We start from the raw sequence: 9,487 nt of genomic DNA, 5'->3' as shown, positions 1-9,487 counted from the left end.
GTGACATTCCATCAGTTTGTACAGTTTTAAGTTGCTATATGCATACTGTTTTTAAATTAAGCTTGTTTTCAAAGTACAGTGTATATATATGTAGAAAATGCACGAATCATAAGTAACAAGTTGATGAATTATAATAAATCAGCACACTCTTTTGTAAACTATTTACCAAATCAAGAAATAAACTATTATCAGCTCTGCAGAAGCTTCTCTTCTTTCCTCTCAGCTACTGCCACTCCAGGGGTAAAAGTTATCCTAATTTTTAATAGCAAGATTAGTATTGTGTGTTTTAATCTTTATATAAATGAAATCCTACAGTATCTACTTTTTTCTCTGACTTGTTTCACTTTGACTTTGCAATTCAGACTTCTTTGTACTGCAGACATCTTGTATTTAGCAATAGTTCTTCACTTTTGCTCCTGTATGGTATTTTATTATATGAAAATACTACTGTTCACTTATTCATTCCTCTGTTGATGGACATTTGGATTGTTTCTGGTTTGGGCTATTATAGAGCTGCTATAAGCATTTTATGCATACTTTGGGTATCATTGTATTCTTATTAAGATATGTATGTATTCTTCTTTGGGTATGTATGTATTCTTCCTATTTGGAATTGCCCAGTCATAGGGTATGTGTACATTCAGCTTTAGAAGGTGCTGGCAAAGAATTTTTCAAGTGATTTTACTACCTGTGTATGAGAGTTATACTTGCTCCACATCCTTTCTGGTACTTAATTGGCGTGTGTGTGTGTGTGTGTGTGTGTGCGCGCGTGCGTGCGCCTGTGTGTGTTTTCATTTTGGCCTTTTGGTAAGAAGTAGTTTATCATATGATGGTTTCAATTTGCTATTTCCTGATGATTAATGAATATACTTATTGGCCATTGGATATTCTCCTTTGTGAGTGCTTGTTCAAGTCATTTGCCAATTTTTGTACTGAATTGTCTCCTTTTGGTTTTTTGTTGAGAGTTCCATATAGATCCTTGATATGAATTTTTAGGTATATGTTTTGTAATTGTCTTTTCTCACTCTGTGCCTTGCCTTTTTATTCTCTTAATGACATTTTTGATGAAAAGAAATTCTTAATCCTAAGGAATTCAATTCATTATAGTTTTTTGTTGTTGATTAACATTTTTAGAAATTTTGTGTACTTCAAGACTTTCTCCTATGTTTTCCTCTAAAGGCTTTCTGTTTTATTTCCCATTTAAATATATGATCTGATTAAAATAATTTTTTCTGTATCATGATAGATAGATATCAAGTCCCAAGAAAGGTTTAAGCCTCAAGATTTCTTTCTTGTTTTGTTAATTTTATATATTTTGAAGCTATGTCATTGGTGGGATACAGAACCTTTTATTGTGAAGGTTCTTCATCTCTAGTAATATTCCTTGCTTCGCGGTATGTTTTATCTGATATTTGTAGTTACAATGGCTTTCTTTTGGCTAGTCTATGCATGGTATGTATTTTTCCATTTTTTTTCTTTTTATCATTATATTTAAAGTGCATATCTTGTGAGTAGCACAAGGTTTTTTTTGAAGAATTAAAATCTAGAATTTTTATGTAGATTGATGTGGCTTTGGTTTGGATTGGTAAGTATTTTTTATAACTTACTTTCCTTTTTATTAATTTGTTATTCATTTTTAACTTTTTTTTATTGGTTCCTCTACAGATTTCAAAATGCATACATGACAAATTATTTTTTCGTTGACCTCTCTAACAGTAATGGGGCCCTAAAACATTTAACCCTTTTTAACCTGCCCCCTTTTTTTGCACATTTTTTTTTAATTTTTTTTTTTTTTTAAGATTTTATTTATTTGCGAGAGAGAGAATGAGAGACAGAGAGCATGAGAGGGAGGAGGGTCAGAGGGAGAAGCAGACTCCCTGCTGAGCAGGGAGCCTGATGTGGGACTCGATCCCGAGACTCCAGGATCATGACCTGAGCTGAAGTCAGTCGCTTAACCAACTGAGCCACCCAGGCGCCCCTTTTTTGCACATTTTTGTCATGCATTTTAATTCTACATATATAAAACACACAAGAAATTAATTTTATTTATATAGTAATGTTTATTCATGTTCTTTCATTTTATTCATTATCCTTTCTATTATTCTTCCTTCTTTCCTGTAATTCCATGTTCCCATATGGATTCTAGTCATTTTCCTTCTGCCTTTAATACTTCTTTTACAACAGTCTCCTGGCTGTGAATTCCGATTTTGTTTGAAAACATCTTGGTTTTAGTTTTATGTGGGATGGTTTTATTGGATATAAAACTCTAGGTTGGTAAAGTTATTTTCTTTGGTATTTTAAAGAAGGTATTACATTGTCTTCTGGCTTTTTTGTGTCTTGAAAAGTAAGCTATTACACCTTTGAAGTAATGTGGGAATTTTTCCCCACTTTGTTGCATTTAAGATTTACTCCTCAACTTTGTGTTTAGTAATTTACTCTTTATACCTAGATGTGGTATTCTTGGATTGATTCTATGTTAAATTTTCAGGGCTTCCTAAATTTGTAGGTTGATATTTTTCATTAGTTTTGGAAAACCTATAGCCATTCTTTCTTTAAACAGTACTTATGCCCCATTATCTGTTTTTCTGGATTTCCCAATTATACTTATATTAGATTTTTAGACGTGTGTAAGATTTTTTAGATTTTTAGACTCATGTATCTTGTGCTTATTTTGATATTTTTAATTCTTTTTTTTTCCTCTCTCTCTAATTTGGATACTTTCATTAGAAATGTCCTCTAGTCTGCTAATCTTGTCTTATGTGTTTACATTGATGTTAAAACTATTTGAAACTTTATGAAAGACATAACTTTCAAAAATTTTTTGAAAGACATAAAGTACCAAAACTAACTCAAGAAGAAGTTGATAAACTCAATAGCTGTATATCTATTAAAGAAATTGAATTTGAAGTTAAGACTCTTACATAAAACACCAGGCCCAGATGGTTTCTCTGGTTAATTCTACCAAACCTTTAAGAAAAACCTAATGGCAGTTTTACCAGACAGAAAGTAGAAGAAAAACTTCCTAAGTTCATTTTATGACATCAGTATTTTCCCTAATGTCAAAGCCAGACAATGACATTATAAGAAAAGAAAAATACAGAGCCAAAACCCTCATGAACATATATGCAGAAATCCTCAACAACATACTAGCAAATCAAATCCAGCAGTATATAAAAATGAAAGTATATCATAATCAAGGGTCTCATTCTAGAAATGCAATATAAATTCATCTTATTGACAGGTTAAATAAAAAGCATATTTCTTCTGTATGTCATTTCAATAAGCACAGAACAAGTATCTAACAAAATCCAACTCTATTCTTGATAAACATTCTTAGTAAAGTTGAGGTCAGAAGGGAACTTTATCAACCTAATGAAGAACATCTTTGAAAACCTACAGCTAACACTTTGTAGTTAATGGTGAAAGACTGAATATTTTCCCCTAAATTCAGAAACAAGGATGCCCTCTCTTAACATTCCTTTAACACCATATTGGGAGTCTTAGACAATGCAGGAAGATAAGAAAAGAAATAAGAGGGATACAGGTTGGAAAATAAGAAAAAAAAAAACACTTATATTTGCAGAGGATATTATTTTGCAGAAAATTCCACAGGATCTCCAGAAAAGCTCCCAGAACTAGTAAGTGAGGTTAGCAAGGTCACAAAATATGAAGAAAGTCAATTTTTTCCTATATATCTGAAATGAATAGTTGGAATTTTAAATTAGGAAATCCATACTATTTACAATAGCACCAGAAATTGAAGTCCTTAGGTATAATCCTAATAAAATATGTGCAGCGTTTGCATTTTGAGAACTACAAAATGCTGTTGAAAGCAATCAAAGAAGATAGAACTAAATGAAGAACTACATCATGTTCACAGATTGGAGGGCTCAGTATGAAGATGTCAGTTTTCCCCAATTTGATGTCTAGATTCAGTGCAATCATAATTAAAACCCTATCAAACTTTTTAATAGAAATTGACAAGCTGATTCTAAAAGTATATGGAAAGGGCAAAGGAAATTGAAAAACCAAAAACAATTCTGAAAAAGAACAAAGTTGGAGGACCCAGTAACCAATTTTAAGACTTACTATAAAGCACAACAATGAAGACAGTGTGTTGTTGACTAAAGCATAGACCATATGTCAAAGGAATAGAATAGATACCTCAGAGATAGACCCACATCAATACTGTCAACTGAGTTTTGACAAAAGTACAAAGTCAATTAAGCAGACACTTTGCATTTGTTGTCTTTTCAATGCATAGTTCTGGATTTTTAAAAATGCACATTTAAAAATAGATCATAGGGCGCCTGGGTGGCTCAGTTGGTTAAGCAACTGCCTTCGGCTCAGGTCATGATCCTGGAGTCCCAGGATCGAGTCCCGCACCGGGCTCCCTGCTCGGCGGGGAGTCTGCTTCTCCCTCTGACCCTCCACCCTCTCATGCTCTCTCTCTATCATTCTCTCTCTCTCAATAAATAAATCTTTAAAAAAAATAATAATAAAATAAAATAAAAATAAAAATAGATCATAGACCTAAAACATAGTAGAAAATCTATTTAATTTATATTTGTAAATTACTTTTAAGATATGACACCAAACACATGATCCGTAAAAAAATTGATAAATTGAACTTCATTAAAATTAAAAACTTTTGGTCTGTGAAAGACAATGTTAAGAGAATAGAATGACAAGTCATAGTCTGGATGAAAATATCTGCAAATCACATATATGATTAAGGATTTGTATCCAGAATTAAAAAAAAAAATCCTCTTCAACTCAATAATAAGAAAATAAAGAACCCAATTAAAAATGGGCAATGTAGGGGTGGCTGGGTGGCTCAGTCGGTTAAACGTCTGCCTTCGGCTCAGGTCATGGTCCCAGGGTCCTGGAATCGAGCCCCCCATCGGGCTCCCTGCTCAGCGGAAAGCCTGCTTCTCTCTCTCCCTCTGCTGCTCCCCCTTGCTTGTGTGCTCACTCTCGCTCTCTCTGTCAAATTAAAAAAAAAAAAAAGGCAATATATCTGAACAGACATTTCACCAAATAAACATGAAAAGATGCTCAATAATCATTATAGAAATGCAAATTAAAACTGCAATAAGATACCACTGCTACCTATTAGAATTGTTAAACAGAAACAAAAACCCAAAAAATCTTATCCTAGTAAATGCTGTCAAAGATATGGAGCAGTAGGAATTCTCATTCAGTGCTGGTGGGAATGCCCAATGTCACAGCCACAAGACAGCTTGGCAGGTTTGTATAAGGTTAAATACACTTATCATACAACCCAGCAATCCTACTCTTAAGTATTTACCCAAATGAATTAAAACTTATGTTCACACAAAAACCTGTACATGCATGTTTATAGTAAGTTTATTCATAATTGACCAAAATTAGAAGCAACCAATATACTCTTCAAAGGCAAATGGTGAACAAACTATGGTATTCAATGGACTATAACTCAGCAATAAAAAAGAGTGAGCTATAGGGGCACTGGATGGCTGTCAGTTAAGCATCTGACTCTTGATTTTGGTTTAGGTCATGATCTCAGTGTCATGGGATCAAACCCTACATCAGGCTCCGTGCTCAGGGGGAATATGCTTGAAATTCTCTCTCTCCCTCTCCTTTTGCCCCTCCCCCCAAAAAATAATAAATCTTTTTTTAAAAAGTGAGCTATAAATTCATGCAACAACATGTTTAGTCTTAAATTCAGTTTGCTAAATGAAAGAAGCTAGAACTCCAAAGCTACATACTGTATGATTTTTTTTTACATGATGTTGAAATAACAAAGCATAGCGGAGGCAGAAGAGGTTGATTACAAAGAAACCAGTCTCACAGGGAGATTTTTAGGGTGTTGGAGCTGATGGGTACTGAAGTTGTTGATATGTGACATTATGCATTTGTCAAAACTACCAGAAATGTACATCAGAAAGAGAGAACTTTACTGAATGAAAAATAAAAGAAAAAAATATCAAGTGTGATGTTTGGGCTTCTGAGGATTTAATGCAGATTATAACAAATAAATCTAAAGGTACTAAAAATACAAGATACAGTTTTAAATTAGCTTACCTAAATAACTTTGGAGTATAGTGTTTTGGCTGGATACTGTGAGGCTAAAGACAAAAAGAACGATTTAATCACTATATTCTTTTGCAGGGATTTGCAAACATTTTCTGTAAAGAGCCAGAAAGTAAATATTTTTTGTGCCATAGGGTCCCTGTCACACTACTCAGCTCTGCTGTTATAGTACTAAAGCAGACATAGACAATAGGTAAACAGATGAGTATGTATGTATTACAATAAAACTTTATCCATATGCACTAAAATGTGAATTTCATGTGATTTTCATGGAACCTTTTCCCCCCATCTTTTAAATGTAAAAAGATAAAAATTACTTTTACCTATCGGGCCATACCAAAATAGGCAAAGGGCCAGAATTACCCTGGGAGTTGAAGTTTGCCAGCCCCTGTTCTAGTAGCTAAGTGTGTTTCATACAGGGGTATGGATTAGCAATTCTGAACATACTTTATATGAGAGTTGAACAAATAAGAAATCATAGATAAGTACAACCAGGTTTTTCATTGTCAGAAAAGAAGTGACAAAGAAACAGGGTGAACCTTATGATGTTAGAATAGTGTCTAAAATAACAGTTTAATTCATGTTTATTTTAATATATATACAGATAGATTGACTCAAATATAGATATCAGTGTATTTGGGTTAGTACATCCATATTTCCTACTTTTGGTCCTCCAGAAGGCCTAAGAGGAGTGACAACCCAATAGCAATGAGCACACCCAGCTCCCAGATCTTGGTTTCTAAATACCTATATTCAGTAAGTTACCAGGACTCCTGGAGCAATCGCTGATCCTAGGGCTGGGGCAGGGAAGACAAAGATTAGGATGGAAGAACATCTATCTTGTAGTATGAAAAGTGAAGAATTGCTTTAAAAAAAGGGGACGGGGGGAGTGAGGAGGACAGGGGCATATCAAAAGAACACAGGAGCCAATCTGAAGTCCCAGTGGCCATTGTTGGAATAATTTGAGCAACAAAATAAATAGCAATATTTGGATTTTAACCCAAAGAATAAAATAAAATCCATGAGTACATATTGATATAAGTGAAACAATGAATGACTAAGAATGAGAATGGATACATCTTCCTTACAGAAGAATTGTAAGTAATAATTGTGGGTATTGCCCCTTCCATGACGTGGAGCATAATTATTCTTCCCTTGAGTGTGGGCTAGACTTAGTGATTTGTTTCTGATGAATAGAGCATGGAAAGGAGAAATTGTAACTTGGAGAAACCTGGCAGACACCACCTTTACAAAGTGATGAAGGTTAACATCACTAATGATAACTCATGCTGACATCCTGTATTCCTTGATATCAGGTGATATGAAGGGCACTGCTCTGTGACATTGTTCCCCAAAGCCCATAACCCTAGTCTAAACATGAAAAAATATCAGACAAAATCAAATTGAGAAACTTTCTACAAAATACCTGACTAGTACTATTCCAAACTGTCAAGGTCATAAGAAACAAGGAAGGACAGAAACTTGTCACAGATTGGAGACTAAGGAGAAATGATCTAAAAGCACCATGGTATCCTGTATTGGATCCTGGGATAGAAGTGCATTGCTGGAAAAACTGGTGCAATCCAAGTAAAGTCTGCAATGTATATAATTACTGTACTAATGTTAATTTCTTTGTTTTGCAAAGTGAACTGTGGCTATATAAGATTAACATTAAGAACCTGGGTGAAGGGTGAAGTTCCTCCTGTGTACAAGAACTCTTTCATCTTTGCAACTGTTTTGTAAATCTAAATATTCAAAAATAAAAAGTTAAACTACCATTGACCCTTGAACAATATGGATATTAGAGGCTCCACACACCCCTTGCAGTCAGAAATCTGCATATAACTTTTGACCCCCCCAAAACTTAACTACTAATAGCCTACTGTTGACCAGAAGCCTAACCAATAACATAAAACAGTAGATTAACACATATTTTGTGTATGTATTCTATGCTGTATTCGTACAATAAAGTAAGAGAAAAGAAAATGTTATTAAGAAAATTATAAGGGAGAGAAAATATATTTATAGTACTGTAAAAAATCTGCATTGTAAGTGGACCTGCTCCGCTCAAACCCATGTTCAAGGTCAATTGTTCTAAGTTCTTAATTTCAGCTCGTTGGGCTTTTAACTGAGAGCTGGTGTGATTATAAGCTCCTTCCCTCCCATAGGGTACTATGTATAATTCTTCTTAGGTAAGACAGCAGCAAATCCCTTCTGCTTTTCAAATACTTTCTGTTTAGGTTTTTGTCCCTTCACCCTGTACTGATTCAGACATTCTGCCAGTATCTTGAGGGAACAGTTAGCTCAGTTTTGCACCCATCATGTCTCATTATTGGATTTTGGCCTCTCAGGTTTTTAATTTTGTACATCTAGTATAGTAAGACTGCCAAAACCCTGCTGATTTCTTTGTCTTCCAGCAGTGGACCTGTGGTTGAACAAAGCATAGATTCCCAACGGTTTGTTCTATGCTCAGTATACAAATGCCCCCAGGAAAACACCAGTTGCAGACCTTTAGTTACACCTCTTCTCTCAGAAATGCTGGCGCCCCTAGTACTACTGTTTAAGCAGCTTCCTTGTGCCCTTAAACAAAAACAAGCTACACACACACACACATAGACACACACACACACACATATATACATACATACATGCAGTTGGCTTAAACTGGGCACTAATCTCAGTATCTTAAATTGGTTTACACTAAGAGCAGCCTGAACACAGGCTATTAAAATTAGTCATATTTTTCTGCCTACATTAATTCATATATATTGAGCATTCTCCATCAAATATCTGCATGCTCTGTATCTGGCACTATGCACAGCACTGGAGATCTTTTCATATAATCAAATTTCCGGCCCATAAGGAACTTACATAATCCAATGATTTAATAAACCAATCAATAAATATAAAAGTAAAAAAAACAGTGTGGCACAGTATATGATTAAGTATAATAATAAAAAGCATAAACAAGTAATATCATTGTTTTTCCAGAGAAAAACAAATTGATTACATAGAAATAATAACTGTTTATTAAGTGTTGACTACATCTCAGGCACTGTGTATATGTTACTCCATTTTATCATTGCAGTAATCTTATAAAGTAATTACTATTAAGGAGTACTATTTTAAAGATGAACTGAGGCTCAGAAAAGTTAAATGGCTTGTATAAGGTCATGTAGCTATTTAAGATGATTGGAGCAAAGATTTGAATCTAGATTAATACTTTTTTTTAATTTTAGCATGTTTTTATTGTTTTTCTTTTGTTTTTTTCATTTAAATTCAATTAGCCAACATATAATACATCATTAGCTTCAGATGTAGTGTTTAATAATTTATCAGTTGTGTATAACACTCAGTGCTCATATGTGTATAACATATACATATATATGTATAACATATACGTATATAACAT

At 33.9% G+C, this 9,487-nt stretch overlaps 1 protein-coding gene across 9 annotated transcripts in view; it reads left to right on the top strand.

Moving 5' to 3' along the window:
- The window catches only part of SPATA6 (spermatogenesis associated 6), a 140,005-nt gene that overhangs the window by 97,163 nt on the left and 33,355 nt on the right, over positions 1-9,487 (top strand). The window lies entirely within an intron of this gene.

The sequence above is a fragment of the Leptonychotes weddellii genome, chromosome 4 (assembly GCF_054177405.1).
Source record: "Leptonychotes weddellii isolate Sample4059 chromosome 4, ASM5417740v2, whole genome shotgun sequence".
NCBI lineage: Eukaryota > Metazoa > Chordata > Mammalia > Carnivora > Phocidae > Leptonychotes > Leptonychotes weddellii.
This window is presented reverse-complemented; position numbering and strand designations above follow the sequence as displayed.